Source organism: Lynx canadensis, chromosome B3, assembly GCF_007474595.2.
Source record: "Lynx canadensis isolate LIC74 chromosome B3, mLynCan4.pri.v2, whole genome shotgun sequence".
In the NCBI taxonomy this organism is placed as follows: Eukaryota; Metazoa; Chordata; class Mammalia; order Carnivora; family Felidae; genus Lynx; species Lynx canadensis.
In genome coordinates, this window is record NC_044308.2 from 3750192 (window position 1) to 3770183 (window position 19992).

The following is a 19992-nucleotide window of genomic DNA, read 5'->3' on the forward strand; positions in this document are numbered from 1 at the left end:
CCCAAGCAGGCTCCAGCCTCCCAGCTGTCAGCACAGAGCCTGATGCGACACTGGAACCCACAAACTGTGAATCATGACATGAGCCGAAATCGGACACTTAACTGGCTGAGCCACCCAGGTGTCCCCCCCACTGAAATAAATACACTTTAAAAAAAAGAGAAAAGTCCAAAAAGCCCCATTTTAACATATCTCCAAGTGACATAAGTATCTTCAACCTAAGTGAGTATAACATAGGGAATAGAGCACCAGGCAAGGAGTCAAGACACTTGAGTTAAAATCTTACCCCCCGTGGGTTATTGTTGGAGGAGGTCATAGAGAGGTTGTGACCGCCAGCTGCCCCTTGGGCGGTACCGGAGCAATCGGAGGCCCCTCACCTCTTCCCCAGCCGGGTCGTGTACGTCCTGCCGGCCTTCCCGCAGCCCAAGCTGTTTTCAAGGATGCAGCCTTGAGAGAGCGAGGTGTTGAGACCGTCTGTCCTGAATACGTGGCTGAACTCCTAAGATTCTGGCAGGCGGTGTGGAAATCTGCTTGTCTTGCAGCCGCCCAAGATAAGCCTCAAATGTAAGTTCCCGTGTTTCTCGAACCCACCACCCACCCGTCTGGAGCGGCCTGCCTCTTTCTTTGGTCCCTCCCTGCCTTCAGTGTCCCGGGGACAGTTGGCAAACTAGCGGTTGTCATGCAAGTTACCACCTCTCTGGGCCTTACCTTCCTCACCTCGTTTCTCGCTTCACAGGTGAAGTTGAGGCTTCAGCCTCAATTCCCTCGATGTCCCGATCCCGTAACTGTGGTGTGACCACTTTCTGCCCCTTCCCACCTCTTGTCTGCCAGTATCTTGCTGCTGCTGTGTCTTTGGTCAGTGCACAGCCTGCTCTTCCGGTCCATGCTCCTGCAGTCACTCCTTCTGTCTTCTCTGTTGTCAGCTGCCCCCCTTTACCAGCTCCTCCTGCCCCCACCCCCACCACGTAAATTTGCTCAAGTTTCTAAGTCTCACCGATACCCTGTCCTCAATCCTGTGTCCTCTGAACATCTCGGATCCCCTTTCCCCACACGGTGAGTCCCTGACAGAGAGCCCTCCACACCTGCAGTAGTATATCACCCCCTTTTCTGTCTCCAGACGGGCCACTGAAACCACTCTGGCAAAGTTCACTGGGACAGTTGAGCTGGGGCCAAAGGCAGTGACTTCACTTTATTCAGTATCTGTGCAGCTTCCGACGCTTTCCTCTCCCTCCTCCCTTACACCTTCTCTCCCCTCGTTTCCAAGTTTCTCAGGATCCTCCTTGGCCCCAGGTCACTGTTTCCTCTCTGCTTCCTACTTTACTTTACCTGAGCTCTAGACTCATAAATCCTCCTGCCTACTAGAAATTTCTATCTGCTTATCTGACCCGCATCTCCAGCACACGTCTACATGTGAGTTCATCTTTCTTCCTGGACCTGTTCGTCCACCTCAGTCTCCATTTCCGGAGAATGCGTCCTTCCCAGTTACCCACACCAGAAGCTGGTGGTCACCCTGGACTTTTCCCCCACACCCAGTCTCCCCCCCTCCCTTTTCCGGGGGACCTCAGTTCCTGACCAGCTCTTCAAACTCAGAGACTACTGCCACTGGTTCTGACTCTCATCCCTTCCCACGTAGACCAGGCGATAGCCTCTAACTGGTCCCTCTACCCATCTTTGCTCCCCGTCAGACATCAGACACTTGTCCACCCTGCTAGTGGGTGTTCGTCTGTAATTATTATGGAACATACAGAAAAGAATTGATAACAGTATAACCAATTCTTGTGTACCAGCCAGCTAAGAGTAGGTCCTTTCTATTTTTTTAAGTTTATTTATTTTGAGAGAGAGAGAGAGAGTAGGAGAGGGGCAGAGAGAGAGAGAGAGAATCCAAGCTGATAACACAGAGCCCAATGCAGGGCTCAATCCCACAAACCATGAGATCGTGACCTGAGCCGAAATGGAGTGTCAGACGCTTAACCCACTGAGTGCCCACAGTAGGTTCTTTCCAAAACAGAAACCTGATTGCATCTGTCCCCTGATCGATTCACCGTTCACAGGTTCCTAATTACTTCCAGGGCACACTCGAAGCTGCTGAGTGTGGAGTTCCAGGGTAAGAGTTCGCTCTGTCCTGTCTGTCTGTCCTGTCTGTCCAACCTCATCCCCTGCCACTGTCCCCAAGTGAGCTAAATGCGTGACCATATCGCACTGTTTCAGGTTCCTGAAAGACTTCGTGTTGTGTTGGATACTTGCTGTTCCTTCCGTTTACAATGCCCTCCCCACTCTGGTCCACCTGGGAAGCCTTAGCCCCAGACGGCATCCTCGGGTACCTTCCGCAATACACGCCTCTCTGTCCCCACCTCCAAGGAGAGCCGATGATCCCTTCCTGTATATCTTTAATGTATATAGTCACATCTGGCTAAATTATAAATTCCTTGAGGGCAAAGCTGTCGCTTTCACATCTTTGGCAATTAGCATACAGTCTGGTGACCTGATACGTCACTGGTGCTCAGTAAATGTTTACTGATCCGGCCCCTACCTTCCTCTCCAGTTTTATATTTGACTAATCTTTTCCCACTTACATTCTCCCCTGCTCAGTAAACACTCAACCATGTATAAAGTCTCCGCCCCCCTCCTGTGCACAGCGTATGTGTCCCTGGGACACCCCTTTATCGGGGCACCTGGGTCACCCTGCAGAATCTGGTTTCCCTGCCGGAGTGTAGGTGGCGGGGGCCCCAGGACCTCATGAGCCATCTCTGCCTCCCCAGCGCCCGGCACTGGGGCCGACACTCAAGGCGGAACAGAAGCATTTGTGAAGGAGTTAGGCTTGCTGATTCCTAAGTCCTCCAACTCCAAAACTGTGTGATTTGAGGTTCCGAAAACTGTGACATAATCTGGAAGTTTTCTCCCAGCAGATGGTCAGAACAGTTGAAACACCGATTCCAACAGTTGGCAGATACAAAGGGAAACATTTAAGACAGTGAGTCAGAAGGAAGGTGGACCCTCCAACGGGATCGGGAACATCAGCAAAACAACGCGCGCACGTGGTCACAGGCGCCCGGCTGCACCCGGTGCCGGCCTCCACGCGCTCCCCCAGCGATACGTGTGCCTCGAGAGCTTCTCCGAAAGGTGTTTGACAGCTTCCCTGTGACCGAGCCCCCACTGGCTGGACATGACCCGAAAGTTCATTATTTCTCTGTAGCGAAAGTTACTTCCCCCGCCCCTTTGGCATTTCACTTTAATTTGCTCATTTTTTGTGAACTCTAACACAAAGTTTAGTCATTTATTTAACATGTGGTTTCTGTTCAGATAGAACGCTAGGAAAAAAAAACAAAAAACAAAAACCCAGATCTAAAGTCTTTCTTCGGATTTGTGACCTTGCTTATTTTTTTATCACTCCATAAGCATCTATCCATTTCCAGCATATTTCTGGGTTAAATGTTGGGGGGAATGGAGAGAAGTGAAAAAATGCGGAACACGGTCTCGGGATCTCATCGAAGAGTCAAGCAGAAGATGGTCATGTCGTGGCATACACGTGATGGACAACAGCACAAGGGAACCCGATTGCAGTGCAGGGAAAGATGCTTCCAGCCAGACACCTAAGTGTAGACTGACTTTAGGATGAGGGAAAACTCAGAGCAAGTGAAATTAACCCGAACACATTTAGGGAAGGTGGCGGGTCTCCAGCAAGTGCTCAAACACATGGACACACATATACACACACATGCACCATGCATTTTGGGTGTGGAGGATGGGGACAGGCTACTCTTTGTTGAATACTCTTTGGAGCAAGACTCCCAATGCTTCTCCATCTCCTTCAGGCCAACTTGCAGAGCTCTTTACCACCCTCTGTCCCGAGACACCCCCCACCCCCCCAGACCCGCCGTGTAACATCATCCCTGTCATATTTGGAATGTGAGTTGTGACCTCTGCCGACTTGGGGAAATGCGTGTTTCTCTTCGACTTCAGCAAATTCCAGTTAGACGTTGTTGAGAGTTGACTCTGTTCTCCCTCCAGGCAGGTGAGAGTCGGCCTCCCCCGCCAACAGGTGACTGGAGAGCTTTTGCTCTACAGGGATCTTTAGCTTTTTTTTTTTTTTTTTTTTTTTTTTTTTGCTGTATCTTTTTTTCCCCTAATGTTTATTTATTTAGAGAGAGTGAGCAGGGGAGGGACAGACAGAGGGAGAGAGAATTCCAAGCAGGCTCTGAGCTGTCAGTGCAGAGACTGACGCCGGGCTCGAACTCACGAACTGTGAGATCATGACTTGAGCCGAAATCAAGAGTCGGACGCTTACCTGCCTGAGCCACCCAGGCGCCCTGAGATCTTGAGCACTTTTAGGTGGGAGGGGCACCGGCTTCCCATGCAGGCCAACCTGAGCGACTATCGCCAAGAACGAGGCTCAGTGTCCTTATTTCTAAAATGAGATGATAACGATTGATATTTTCCACCGTGGAGATGATAAGGATTAAGAAATGTTAGCGCCCCCTCGACTCCCTCACTGTTTCCCAAACCGAAGTGAAACATTCTGACCTCCTGGTTTGAGCAGGGACACGTTGTGATGCAAACAGTGGGCGACAGGCTTGTGAAACCAGTCATGTCGAAACGCCACTACCATTGCTGTTTACTGAGCACGGACTACATGCCAGGCAGCGGGCAGTGCTCTGTACCTACATCATCTCCTTTATCCTCAGGATAACCCACCGAGGCAGATACCTGACTTGTCCAAACAAGGCTTGGAGATGACGGGTAACTTGCCCAGGTGCGCACAAGCATCAGGGCAAGCGAGATTGGAACCCACCCTCTCCTTCCCAGGGAAGGGGCACCAGAGAAGCTAAGGAACGAGACGTCTGCTCTGGAGTTTTGAGAAACGAGCTGGATGACAGGCCAGTCGAGATTGCCCTCTGTGGTTGAGAAAGGATCATCCAGATGCTTCTGGCAGTGAGTGAGGCAGATGCCGTGTGCGTCCACGTGAGACACCGCTCGAGCCGAACGCAGAGTCTGTCGGGTGTTGCGTGACAGCGGAGGCACGGTTCATAGTTACTTTTACTTTGGTTTGTTTGTTTTTTCTCTTTGAGAGAGAGAGAGCATGAGCAGTCTCCGCGATCAACGTGGAGCCCGACACCGGGTCCGATGTCATGAACCGTGAGATCACGACCCGAGCTGAAATCAAGAGTCGGACGCTCAACCGACTGAGCCACCAGGCATCTGGCTTTGGCTTATTTCTGAAGCAGGAGGAAAGCAATGCGAGACGTACAAATGAGGAAAGGAATCAGGAAGCTCTTTTTTTGTGTGTTTTTAATTTTTAATGTTTATTTTTGAGAGAGAGAGAGAGAGAGAGATCGTGAGCAGGGGAGAGGCAGAGAGAGAGGGAGCAAAGAATCCAAAGCAGGCTCCAGGCTCTGAGCTGTCAGCGCAGAGCGGGGCTCAAACTCACGAACCGTGAGATCATGACCTGAGTGGAAGTCACTTAACCGACTGAGTCAGCCAGGCGCTCCCAGGAAGTTCTCTGATGCCTGCCTCTTCCGTATCTCACCGAGGCGTGTCTTGCGAGCCCACACAAAATGAGATGTCCGCTGGGTCCAATACCTATAGAACCACGTTTACTGCTTATCACCCAGAAACAGCTTGTACCTCCATGTAAAGCTGTCTGTCTGCTACTCGGAGGACAGCCATGTTACTTGGGCCCGACAGCCACATCCTAGGCCTTGCACTTCCTGTCGTGTGTGCTAGAATTCACAGCAATCTCCCTCTCCCTGCTCCTATAGTGCAAGGCCTAACGATTTTCCGTTCATGTCCACTGCGCTGCTTTCCTTGGGCAGGTCTGGTCATGGCCAAAGACAGACACACAGGCGTGAGGTTACATTCTGTTGTAAAAAATTGAGGAGTGCAGGGGTGCCTGGGTGGCTCGGTCGGTTGAGTGCCCCTCCCCCTCTCACAGTTTCTCTCTCAAACATAAATAAATATTTTTTTAATCTTTTTTAAATTGAGGAATGCAATTTGTATTCTCACCCAGAGGACCACCCCAGCTTCACGTAGAAGTATTTATGGATGGTCACAACCAAAACTGTGTTCTAAAAAGAAGCTCTGATGGAGACAGAAAGCAGATCAGTGATTGTGGGGTTTGGGTGGGAGAGAGAGACAGACTACAGGTGACAATGAAGGAGCTTTTAGGGGGTCCATGGAAACGTCTGAAGGCTGGATAGTGGTGGTGGTTGCACGGGTCCATAACTTTGCTAAAAATCCTGGACTGTACAAATACAACGGGTGCATTTTATGGTGCGCAACTTACCCGGGAGAGAAGAAAGAACAGCGGCTTTGGGTTTGTTTGAACAGATGGCGAGCACTCGAGTGAAAGCCCAGCGTTTAGGACCACAGAGCACAGAAGATTGGGGCCCGGAAAATGTTAGGGGCAGGAGTAAATACTTGGGATCTCAGCGTTCAAACATCCAACCTTGAGTCGTCTGCCTCCGGATGTGTCCCCTCGGAGAGATGACAATCGTGATAGGAATCATGGCTCTGGCAGCAATGGCTGGTTCCCCCCCACCTCCCCCCAGTTCTCTCTGTCCACAGAGAGGGAGGGTTTTGAGTTCCTGGTCCAGAAGCGAACTGACTTCAGCAGAGTCAGATTAATAATACTAAGAGCCATAGCTTCTTCCAGGAATCCTTTAAAACCCATTTGAATATTTAAATAAATTCTCCACTGTAAGAGTTGTCACATCCAAAGAGAAATGTCAGGGTAAGACATTCTCAGTGCCACAATTACTAAAATTTGAAAAGGGTGTCACAGTAAAAAAAAAAAAAAAAAAAAGACACCCTTAGTGTCTGTGCCTCCCCAACAGCATGTGTCCACCTCCCTCTGTGTGTGTGTGTGTGTGTGTGTGTGTGTGTGTGTGTGTGTCTGTGTCTGCCTGTCTGTCTGTCTCCACCTCCACCCACTCCCTCCATCCCCTGCCCGTGGCCACCACCTGTTCCCTCACCTGGTTCAGGACTGAGGGAATAACAGTGTTAGCACCAAGCACCAAGCACCCTGCCAGCAGGAAGGAGACCCTGAACCTCTTCTACCTGCCCCTCCCGCCCCTCCCCCCCCCAGGGATTTTTAATGACCTGCACCTGCGGCACGATCCAGGCCTCAGCTGAAAACATCCAGAGATCAGAGTTGCTTGCTATCGAGTATTGGCTTCTGCCAACCAAGCTGCGTAAGCTAGCACACCCCACACCGGTTTCTGAGTAAACCAGATGCTAGTTTGTTCATTGACAGTGAACAATACACGTTCTTTGCGAAGGCACTGCCTCCTTCCCATCGATGACCCAGAGTGTCCTTTCCCGGCGTACCCGGGGGCTACCAGGGGCCACGGACCGTGGCTCTCCGCCTCTGCATCCCTGGAACACAGCTGGCGCTTGAAAAACATTTGCCAGACGGAGCCGCATCCTGCCAGGGATGAGACTTGTTTATCTGTAGCCATTTTTGGTCAAACGGGAGCTGGTGATGTTTCACTCAACAGACTCTCTCGGTCGAATGCTGCTTCTAACCCACGAGGACGCGCGCAAACACCGTGCGGCAAGATTTATGGAGCGGCCGTCTCGTCCGGTGTTTCCCCCTGACACCGGGGACTTCGGGAGAAAGACATTCATCTCAGGAGATTTGCCTTGCAAGACAGCACTCCGCTTCATTTTGCATTTCCCCTTCTCCTTTATGTTTGAAACGAATGCTATAAAAGGCCCCGCTACGCCGCAGGTAATAATAGCACACAGCCGGAGACCATCCACTGCCCATCCCTGAAATAGATTCTTCGGCGAAAGAACAACGGTGTTGTCATTTACCGAGTTGTATGGGAAGCAGGGATCGGAACTGAAGACATAAAAAGACTTGTGAGTCAGTGGAGTCCAATTTAGCCGTGGTAGTAGTGTGAGGCCTATTATTAGGTCCATTTTCAGGGGAAACTGTATTGTTAGGGAAGGAAGAGTTCTGTGCATTTTTCAGGTCCCTGGTGACAGGGACCTCTTTTTAGGCCCTAAAGCCCTTGTCCCCTGCTCTCCCCTCCCAAGTCCCCTGCTGATCCAGACATCCCTAAAGGTCCCCAAGCCCTCCTGCCAGCGCCGTCCACCCGGGTCGGGCAGGAAGAGTTTCTGGGGTGGGGTTGTTGACGAGGCCGTGCTCAGAGCCCCGGGCTACCGTGACACTCCCCACGCTCTCGGCCGCCAGCGTGCCCGGGACTCTGCCCTTGACCTCTCCTCATCCTCCACACTCTTCGCACGAGTTGTGACCGTTCCTGTGGATTCCACTACCACCTGCGCGCTGCAGCCCCTGCCCCAACGCGTATGCCGTCCACGAATTCTCTTCCCGCATCCCAGGTGCCTCTCCCTCCGGCCGCGCGCTCCGTCCAACCCAGCAAACGTTTAGTGCCTAGGTTGGCAGGTGTCTCCTGTAGTTACTGAGGAGACAGAGCTTCTATTCTATTTAAATAAATGTTCCTCTTTTTAATATGCAGGGTTCTTAGCTTACTATCCAGTAACCGTTGGAATCCCCGAAGCCTTCATTATCAGCCACTGGTCTTCTCTTCATCCCCGAGATTATTCATTAATACGGTTTCTGTTTCGTAGAGATAATTTTCAAATATTCATACCTGGTGCCAAGTGTCTTACCTGTCTCATTTGGTGCATGGACTTAGATGTTTCTCTAGCTCCTGAAAATAAACATCTGATGTGGCTTTAGTTCCTGGATCTCTAAGATGCAGAAGTGAAAGCAGAGATAAGTTAGTAAGTTACAGTGTTTCAATGCAATACAGTTTTAAAGTTTATTCATTTTGGGGGGGGGGGGAGAGGACGAGTGGGGGAGGGGCAGAGAGCCAAGAAAGGAGAGAATCTCAACCAGCCTCAGCTCAGTGTAGAGCCTGATGTGGGGCTCAAACCTACGAACCATGAGATCGTGACCTGAGCCAAAATCAAGAGTTGGATGCTTAAATGACTGAGCCACCCAGGCACCCCAATGCAATTCAGTTTTTTATTAAGTTTATTTATTTGAGAGAGACAGAGAGAGAGAGAGAGAGCGCAAGTGAGACAGGGGCAGAGAAAGAGAGAGAGAGAATCCCAAGCAGGCTCTGTGCTCTCAGCATAGAGCCCAATGTGGGGCCCCATCCCACGTACCTCAAGACCATGACCTGGGCTGTGATCAGCGTTGGACACCCAACTGACTGAGCCACCCAGGCACCTCCCAGTACAATTCAGTTTTAAGCAGCTATTAAAAATGCTTACGGGGCGCCTGGGTGGCTCAGTCGGTTGAGCTTCCGACTTCAGCTCAGGTCATGACCTCACCATCCGTGAGTTCAAGCCCCGCGTTGGGCTCTGTGCTGACAGCTCCGAGCCCGGAGCCTGCTTCGGATTCTGTGTCTCCCTCTCTCTCTGACCCTCCCCCGTTCATGCTCTGTCTCTCTCTGTCTCAAAAATAAGCATTAACAAAAATTTTTTTAAATGCTTACAAACAACTCTGGGTAAATTTCTGCTTCTGTATGCACTTCTCAATTTCCCCAAGAAGTCCTTTCTTTTCTAATCAGGAAAGAAGGGAGGACACAGGTGACATGATCAACTATGTCCTAGAGGCTAAGATGGCCAGCAATTCCCTGCCACCTTCACCAGCAACACCTGGCAGATCCCCTGGAGAGCCCTCCAGGTTAGCTGCCTTTGCCCTTCCGAGGGCCCGTCTGCGGAGATAGCTCCGATGATGGTCGGCCTCGAGGCGGAAGCCTCTGGTTTGTCTTTATTGCCCCCTTATCAAACGAAAGTGCTTTTTAGACTCTGAGCCGGCTGGGAAAAGAGTTTCCAGAACCCCGAAGCACTTACCGCAGGGTGTGGAGTACTGCGCAGCTGGGAAAAAGGGAAGGCGCTGTTTGTGTTCTGTTCCAGAATGAACCCGAGGTAAGCGATGGGGGAAAGGCCAGCCGCAAAGCGGTGTGTACAAAATGGTACCATTCTGGTGAACCGGGGGGAGGGGAGGTTTAATCTCTGGAAGGGTGTGTGGGAAACAGATGCCTCTGGAGAGGAAGCTGTGTGCCACTGGGGCAGAGAGGTCGGAGGGAAGCTTTTCACTGCAAACTCTTGTGTACTTTCTGAATTTTATTTTTTTTAAGTGTATTTACTCTGAGAGAGAGAGACAGAGACAGTGTGAGCAGGTGAGCGGCAGAAAGAGAGGGAGAGAGAGAGAATCCCGAGCGGTCTCCGAGCTGTTAGTGCAGAGCCCAATGTGGGGCTTGATCCCAGCACCCTGGGATCATGACCTGAGCTGAAATCAAGAGTCAGTCAGTCGCTCAACCGACTGAGCCACCCAGGGGCCCCTACGCTTTTTTTTTTTTGAGCTATAATTGACATAATGCATACTATAAAATGGTTAAAATGGTGAATTTTACATTAGATGAATTTTACCATACTTATAGATATATAATTATATATATTATATGTAATTATATTTTTGAACGAGTGAATGAATGAATAAAATGTCTTTTATATTTACAGACTTACATTAGATGACCTCTCTGTGTAATGAGATGTCTCAGCCGTTTTTTTTTTAATGTTTATTTGCTTTTAAGAGAGAAAGAGAGTGCCGTGCAAGTGGGGGAGGGGCAGAGGGAGAGAGGGACACAGCAGATGTGAAGCAGGCAGCTCCATGAGGGGCTCAAACTCATGAACCCGGAGACCATGACCTGAGCCGAAGTCTGATGCTTAACTGACTGAGCCACCCAGGTGCCCATGCAGTTTTATTTTTTTAATGTTTATTTATTTTGAGAGAGAGAGAGAGAGAGAGAGAGAGAGAGCAAGCAGGGGAGGGGCAGAGAGAGAGGGAGAGAGAGAATCCCAAGCAGGCTCCACACTGTCAGCATAGAGCCCAACACGGGGCTTGATCCCACGGATCGTGAGATCATGATCTGAGCCAAAATCAAGAGTTGGATGCTCAACTGTCTGAGCCACCCAGGCGCCCCTTAAAAAAGTTAAAAAAAATTTTTTTTAACATTTATTCATTTTTGAGAGTGAGAGAGACAGAGCACGAGTGGGGGAGGGGCGGAGAGAGAGGGAGACACAGAATCCGAGGCAGGATCCAGGCTCCGAACTGTCAGCACAGAGCCCAACGCGGGGCTCGAACTCACAGCCGGCGAGATCATGATCTGAGCCGAAGCCGGACGCTCAGCCGACTGAGCCACCCAGGCACCCCGGCTTAAAAAAGTTTTTTTAAGCAATCTCTACCCCAACTTAGGGCTCAAACCCATGACCCAAGATCAGGAGTCTCAAGCTCCACCAGCTGAGCCAGCCGGGTGCCCCAGCTTTGCGGAGGTTTTAATGAGAAATTCCAAACACATACCAAAGCAGAACGGTGGAATGAGCCCCACTGACCCCCCAGCTTGAGCAATTAGCAACTCATGGCCAATCCAACTCCATGTCTACACTGACCCTCTTCTCTGCGTCCCTAGATTGTTTGAAGCCAGTTGTAGCTGTTGGCATCTCTAATAGCCAAGGATTCCTTCTCAAAAACTTACAACGCATCAGCATGTCTAAAAAACCAGGCTATCCCTTAATATCATCAAAGGGCAGTGTTGAAATTTCCCCGATTCCACAAGTATCCTTTTTAGAGTTGCCTCGTTGCGTTGTGGTTTCAAAGAGACCAAGTTGCTTTTGCCAGGACCGACCTGGTGAGCTCATTCTCAGCCATAATGAGGTTTGAGGAAGTCCAAGGTTCTTCTCTGAAGTCGCACAGGATGCTATTCCCGCTCAGATGTTTTCTGGAGGGTTTCTGAGGAACCGGTGTGCCTGCGTGGCCCAGTCACTGTGCCGCCGTGGCTGTCCGTCCTGCAACGCCAGTGAGGTGACTGAAATCCTAATTGGAGGGGTGCCTGGGCGGCTCAGTGGGTTAAGCGTCCGACTCTTGGTTTCAGCTCCAGTTTTGATCTCACGGGTTAGAGTTCGAGCCCCGCATCAGGCTCTGCACTAATGGTCCAGAAACTGCTTGGGATTCTCTCTCCTTCCCTCTCTCTCAAAATAAATCAATTTAAAAACAAAAAGAAAGAAAAAGAAAGGGTAATATGAGAGCCCCAGCGAAGTGCTGGAACTCACCAGCAAGACCTCTCCAGTCTCCCTCTCGGTTATTATATAGCGGCCGCCCCTCTCCTCATCTGGGGGGTTTCCAGCCCCCAGCGGACGCTGAAAGCAAGAACCCATATACCGTGTGCTTTCGCGCACGCGCGGACCTCTGCTAACGCCTAATGTATACACCGGGGCCCGCAGGAGGTGAAAGCGGTAACTCACGGTGAAACAGAGTGATTGCGACAAGACTGAAACACAGGTTATGTGACTGTGCCCTCTCTGTCGTAGTGCTTCCTCCTGGGAGGATGTGAGGTGATAAAGCGCCACGTGAGGAGGTGACATGAGGGCACTGGAGCGGGCACGTGACTAACGTGGCGTTAGGCTGCGAGTGACCCTCTGAGGAGGCGTCAGGAGGACGACCATCTGCGCCGGGAAACCCGCGTCGGCTGTAGGCGACTGAACCCACAGCAAGTGAATTGTGGGTAAGGGCCAGGGTTGGGCAAGTGAATTGTGGGTAAGGGCAGGGGTTGGAAGGGGGTCAAATGAATTGTGGGTAAGGGCGGCAGGGGGGGGGGGGGCGTGGCAAGTGAATTGTGGGTAAGGTCCGGGGTGGTGGCGAGGGCAAGTGAATTGTGGGTAAGGGCCGGGGTTGGAGGGGGGAGGGGCAAGTGAATTGTGGGTAAGGGCCAGGGTTGGAAGGGGGGGCAAATGAATTGTTGGTAAGGGCGGCGGCGGCGGCGGCGGGGGGGGGGGGGTGGGGGGGGGAGGGGCGGGGGGGGGTGGGGGGGAGGGGCGGTGGTGGTGGCAAGTGAATTGTGGGTAAGGGCAGGGGTTGGAAGGGGGTCAAATGAATTGTGGGTAAGGGTGGCGGGGGGGGGGGGAGGGCAAGGAATTGTGGGTAAGGGCGGCGGGGGGGGGGGGCGTGGCAAGTGACTGTGGGTAAGGGCCGGGGTTGGAAAGGGGGGCAAATGAATTGTGGGTAAGGGCTGCGGCGGGGGCGGGGAGGGGGGGCCGGTGGCAAGTGAATTGTGGGTAAGGGCCGGGGTTGGAGGGGGGGCAAGTGAATTGTGGGTAAGGGCCGGGGTGTGGGGGGGAGGGCAAGTGAATTGTGGGTAAGGACCGGGGTTGGAGAAAGGGGGCAAGTGAGTTGTGGGTAAGGGCTGGGGGTTGGTGGGGGGGGCAAGTGAATTGCGGGTAAGGGCCCGGTTGGGGGCGAGCTACTCTATCTCCATATTTCCCTGTCTTTGCTTAGTGCCACTCTGGATGGCCCTGTCCCCCTGTGACTCCTCAGTGACCTTCACCCCCCTGTGTGGCCAGAGAGCTGTCCAGGTCATCAGCCTCCTAAGAGTGGGGTGATGGGTACAGCTGGTGCCGTCCTAAAAGACATTTTGAGGTTTGACACTTTTCTTTTTTCTCCTCTACGTTTTTTCTCTTTTTTTGTGTTTATAATGCATGTATTGACCCGTGTAAGTACATATTTCTATACGCCCTGTCTCAAGGTTGACTTGATTCTTTTCCTCTTTTTGCACATTTTAGGGATCCTTCCCCTCCCATCCCAGGCCCTGTGGTCCTGGCCTGTACCTCTGTATTGCGTCTCAGATGCTCTGGGTTTTTAACTACAACTCCTCTTCAGTTAATTCTCCCCCTTGCGTTTGCCCCTCCGTCCTGGTGTGCCGCACCTTCCAAAGTGACCGCTAGTTTATCTGCGGGACCATCGAGCCCAGAAGTGGGCAAGAGGATCTCCCCTCAGGAGACTGGCTCTGTGGCTTGACAGTAATAGCTCAGGCTTTGTCTGTTCCTCGCCACCACCTTCAAGAGAAGGTACCAGTGCTGCCCATTTTACAGACGGCAAAGTTGAGGCATAAGGAAGTTAGTTAACACGCCTAAGGCTGGTAAGTGCGGAAGCCCAGGTAAGACCCCAGACAGCCCACTCACTTTACTGTGCTCTATTGCTTAACCCCAAGAAGTGAATTTTGTGGTTACAGAGAGGGATACAACAGAGGGAGGAGGTATTCACCAGAGAACAAACAAAATAGCAAGGGCTTATTTCTTATAAGTCACCTTGGTCCTGGGTAATAGCATCTTCTATTTCAGCATTTGCCAAACGTGGCCTCTGGAAAACTTATTTAAGGTTTCATTGTTAATAAATCAATTTTATTTAGAAAATACAGTCCATTGCATTTACATCTTGGGAGTTTCCTGTCTATACTGACATATTAAAGCTTCCTTAAAAAAAAAAAAAAAAACCAGTAAAGAAATCTATTTCACTCAGTTTAGTCCAAACCTTTGGAGAATGGAAACTTTTCCTGCATCACACCTGTTGACGTTCCACGGAAACACCGAAACACCGCTTTGTGTAAACTTTCTGGAGTGAAGATAAACACAAAATTTCTGACATAGCTTCCTTGTAACTTCTTTGTTTTCATTTTTTTAAACATTTATTCATTTATGAGTGGGCAGCAGAGGGGCAGAGAGAGAGGGAAAATTTGTTGTAGTGAAAACAAAACCTTCTGGGCTTCATTAACAGGAAGACACCTCTGAATGTCTAGCCTGTTGTGCCCTAACCCGCTCTGACTCACCGTACCCAGGAGTGGTTGTGGGAGAGGGTGGTCCTGTCTCTGTGATGCTCGTGGGCCAGGAGGCCCACCGGAGCCACTCCAGTGTGAAGGAGCCTCCCAGGCTTCGTCCGGCGGGCGTGTGTCAGGAGGGCCCCGAGGTGAAATTTCAGCCGTGACGATATGGTTGGTGTCCAATGTCTCCCTCTGTAAACACTGACCTCAGATTCGGTAGATACGAGCTTTCCGACTTCTTTCCATGCGATGACCCAGCTGGAGCTAAAGGTGGACTGTGATGTCACCAGCTGTCTGTGGTCAGCCCCTAATTAACACCTGGCCATGACCACCTGGCTCTTTTGTTCTAAATTAGGACTAGGTCTCATTGTCCTCCCTCAACTATGGGGAACCAAGCCAGAGGACGGAGCTGCCAGAACTTGGGATCGTGCAAGGCCTCGGCACAGAGGAAGAAATGAGAGGCGGCATATGGGCCCTGCGTATAGGATGTCGGAAGAGGAAGGCCCGAGCGTTAGAAGCACCAGGCCCACGGGAGTCTTGGGGGCTAGCAGCCCTGGGAAGGTTCTGGAAAGCAGCCTACAGCTTTGAATAGCTCTTGGGAGCATAAAGTAAGTCTGGCTGGGAGCCTTTACCTTCACAGACCCAGGCGGCTAGGCTGGCCCCACCTTGCTGATGGAACATTCTAGTTCATTCTTCCCAAATTTGTCTTTCATAAGAATCATGCCAGGCACTATTAAATATGCAGATTCCCAGACCCCACCCCAGAAGTACTGATTCGATCTCTTTAATGGATGCTCTGAGTGATCTCTGTGATGAGCCAAGTTTGGGGAAACACTCTTTTCTTTGTTCAAGGAGTCTCAGGAGTAATGGGCTTGTCCATCCCTCCAGGTGCTTTTGTTGGCTGTCTCAGAAGAGAGGACAGGGTCTTTTCTCCTCCTCCTCATCTTCTTCGGAGGTCTTGGCCACATAGACCGTTGGCCAGGGCCAGGTCATAGCTTAATGTAGAGACTCATCTAGAATAAACTTCTATATGTTTTCTACCTCTTTGGGAGTCAGTCTTCCCCTTCTTGTCTCAGTAAGAAGTAATTTTACTTATTAAAATTTAAAAAAAATTTTTAACGTTTATTTATTATTGAGAGACAGAGAGAGACAGAGCATGAGCAGGGGAGGGGCAGAGAGAGGAGGAGACCCAGAATCCCAAGCAGACTCCAGGCTCCCAGCTGTCAGCACAGAGCCCGACGTGGGGCTCGAACTCACAAACTGCAAGATCATGACCTGAGCTGAAGTTGGATGCTTAACTGACTGAACCACCCAGGTGCCCCATATTTATTAAAAAAATTTTTTAAATTTATTTATGAGAGAAAGAGCAAGCCGGGGAGGGGCAGAGAGGTGGGGGGGGGGGGACAGAGAATCCCAAGCAGGCTCTATGTTGTTAGCTCAGAGCCCAATGTGGGACTCAAACTCACAAACCTTGAGACCATGACCTGAGTTGAAACAAGAGTCGGACGCTTAATCGACTGAGCCATCCAGGTGCCCCGAGAAGTAATTTTAGAAGAGGTGGTTTGGGGCACCTGGGTGGCTCAGTCAGTTAAGCACGTGACTTCAGCTCAGGTCATGATCCCACAGTTCGTGAGTTCAAGCCCTGCATCGGGCTTCGTGCTGACAGCTCAGAGCCTGGAGCCTGCTTCGGATCCTGTGTCTCCCTCTCTCTGCCCCTCCTCTGCTCGTGCTCTGTCTCTCTCTCACAAGAATAAATAAAACATTAAAAAATTTTTTAGAAAAGATGGTTTGATAAGCTATTGGTGCTTGTTTGGGGCCTTTTATATTAACCTCTTGTCTGTTCTAGTTAGCCAAGAGTATTTATAGAACACATACGTAGAACGAGGAATAAGTCAATTAAACATGTCCCTACTCGCCGGGCATCGAAAAACTTGTTTGGATTTGGAGTAACAAAAAAGTTCTGGAGATGGATAGTGGTGATGGTTGTACGACCTTGTGGATGTACTTAATTTCACCGAAGCTGTAGACCTAAACGTGATTAAAACAGATGTTATGTTACATATATTTGGCCACAATTCGAGGAAAAAAAAAAAAAAGCCCCAACCTGTTCAAGAGACAATATACCCAAGAGCCACCAAAAAAGGCATTTACAAAGCAATAAACCAGCAAATGTACAGAAGTGGATTTAAAGGGATACTTGAGTGAAGAAAGCCAAACACTCAGGCAGCTTTCGTGCTGGTTTTGAAGGAGGGATGGAATCACGATCCTGGGGGACAGCACAGGTGAAAGAGGTCACAGGGAATAGAAGGCAAACTTTTAAAGGGGAGCGTCTGTGAGGAGGCAGCCCGCACACCACCCCCCCCCCCCCCAGGCTGGGTGAGGGACGTGTTTGCGATGAGTGACAGAGTGAGGAATGACCCTGACACTTCTTGCTTCTAGTGAGTAGAGAGGCATGGTCTTGATTGGAAGGGATTTTCTGCTCTTTGGTATTACAACGCTGACTTAGGGGAAGGAAACACTGGGACCCCCCCGCCCCCCCACCGCCTCCGGGGGCTGAGCTGTTGGAGAGATGGTTAGAAATGGCCAGAAGAGGGGTTCTCACTCATTTCTGCACCAACTGCCGGCTCATACTTCTCTGCCCTGAGCCGCATGGGAAAGAGCCGGAGGTGGGGCCTGGCATAGAAGCCAGCTCCCGCTGGGGAGCCCAGCCCAGGCAAGGGCTTTCTGGAACCCAGAGCCAAAACCCGCCGGGCAGCTGATGAGAAACAGGTGGCTTTCAGGAACAGTGTTACTTGCCAGGAGGACCCCAGATTTGCAGGGGGGCCTCACTTAGAACAACCGGTGGGTGAGCCGAGCTTTATTGGAGGCAGAGGTGCTGGGACCCAGGGCCGCTGTGGCCTCCCCGAGGGGGCTGGGGTGGGGGGGGGACTAGGAGTGGGGCTGGGTGTCTGATAAGCTGCCATGCCAGCCGAGCCATCTGCGGCTAGTCTGGCGCGTAGTAGGCGTTCGGTATCTATTTGCTACACTGAAATGGATTGAAAACTCACTCGTTTCTATTTTGTAGGATTTTGCTTTTTGTTTGTTTTTGTTTTGCTCTTCATTTTCTACTAAAGCGTTTCTTTTTTTAAAAAACTTAAGATATTTGGTTTTTTTTTAAGGTTTATCTATTTTTGAGAGAGAGGAAGAGAGAGAGTGCAAGCGGTGGAGGGGCAGAGAGAGAGGGAGACACAGAATCTGAAGCAGGCTCCGGGCTCAGAGCTGCCAGCACAGAACAGGGCTCGAACCCGCGAACCGCGAGATCGTGACCTGAACTGAAGTCAGATGCTTAATCAACTGGGCAGCCCAGGCACCCCGAAAGGTTTTTTTGGTTTTTTTTTAAGTTTATTTATTTATTTGAGAGAGTGAGTGCCAGCAAGCGTGAGTGGGGAAGGAGCAGAGAGAGAAAGAGGGAGAATCCCAAGCAGGCTCCGCGCTGGCAGCACAGAGCCCAACGCGGGGCTGAAATCACGAGATCGTGACCTGAGCCCAACCAAGGGCTGGACGCTTAACCAACGGAGCCAGCCAGGTGCCCCCCGCAAAAGAATTTTAAGATACTAGACTCAGCTAAATCAAGCTAAAGGTGGGGGGGGGGGGTCGGTCCACATCTAGAACAGCTGGCCCCATGGGTGCTCAGGGCCACTCTTTCAGGCTCCAGGCTCCCCTCCCTCCCCTGGTGATGCCACCTGCCGTCCTCAGCCCCAGCTCTGCCCCACCGGCTCAGTGTGCTCCTCCTGGGGTCCTCTGGGTTCGGCTCTCGAGTTCCCCTTCCTTGCTCCCTGCCTGCAGCCTCCTGCTTCTCAGCGGATCCAGAGTTGCCCCGACCCCCTCTCCTCTCTGCTGCCCGCCTCCCTCCGGGCTTCCATGTGCCCTCGAGAGCCATCGCCATCTGCATGATGTCTCCAGTTAGAAACCTTCTCAACTCGCCCTGCCTTGTTGAGTCGGCTCTGAAGGCTGGCCCCACCTGTCTGAGCCTGCCCACCCCAGCTCTCCTGGACGTACAAACGGGCGCCCGTCAGGCTGTCAGGGGCTCCACGGGGCAGCTGTGGGCTTCGGGATTCATTCCTTCTGTCCTGTGCTCAGAGCAGGCGCTGAGCCCCGCAAACTCCTTGGGTTTCTTAGTTCCCCTCCGGAGCCCTAAGTCTCAAGAAAGCCCAACCAGTGACCCAGTTCCCGCACCCCGGGGCTCTGTGTGCCACATATCTATACCCTCTTCAGGCACCTGAGGCTCAGAGCAGTGGTTCCCAGCCTTGGCTGCACAGTGGGATCACCTGGGGAGTTGACAGGATTACCGATGCCTGGGCACCACCCAGGCCGATTAAATCATCCTCTCTGGAGGTGGGGCACTGGCGTTGGCCTTTTGTCAAGGCTCTCTAGGTGATTTTAATCTTCAGGCAAGGTTGAGAACGACCAGTTTGCAACATATATTTCCACTCTTTTTTTTTTTTTTTTTTAATTTTTGCAGCTCAATTCTGGGACTATGGGTTGAATTGTTGGGGAATTTACTAATTTCTTGGAATATATGCATGTGGGACCAGAGCTGGGAAGAGAGCTTATCTAAGAACAGAGCACAGTCAGAGCAAGGAAGACCCGGGAGGGATCCCGCCCTTGAAGGCCACTCTCTTCTTTTTTTTTGAAGATCACTCTTATGGGGAGACTCACTTGCGGATTCATCCCAAAGGACAGTAAGGTGACAGGGTGCTGGCTCCTGGCAGCGAGGCAGCACAGCCTGGACAGCCCTGGGGCGCTTGCAGCTGGCTGGGCTGCCCAGCGGGTCATTTCCAGCTGTGCCTCTTGTGGCTGAACTCTGCTGGGAGGCAGCCAGGGAGGTCCGGCCTCTCCTCAAGGCTGTTGGGCTGTTGGATGACTGGCCCTCCGCCCAGACCCGCACGCGCTCCGTGGTCTCTCGTTTCGGGCCCCTGTCCCTTACTGGAGGCTGATACACACACCTCCCCTCCTTCCCCAGCCTCGGCTGAACCCGCCCAACTTGGATCCTAACAAAATTCTGCCCTTAATCTCTGCTTCTCTAGCCCATTCTCCCCGCTGCTGCCGGAGCATCTAAGATGCTAATCTGACCATGCTTCAAAACTTGGCTTTGCTTCCCGCGGCCTTCAGAATCAAGTTCAAACTCCTTAATGTGTCCCTAAGATCTTTGCCAGTGTGGTCCCAACCTCCCTCTCATGCCTGGCCACTTCCTACCACACACGACTGAGCCAACCACATGGACGTTGCTGTCATTCCCCATGTGAGTCACGCTCTTGTGCTGGTCTATTTGCAGGAACTGGCCTTCTCTCCCATACATCCTTTAAGATCCAGCTGTGATGTCTCTCTT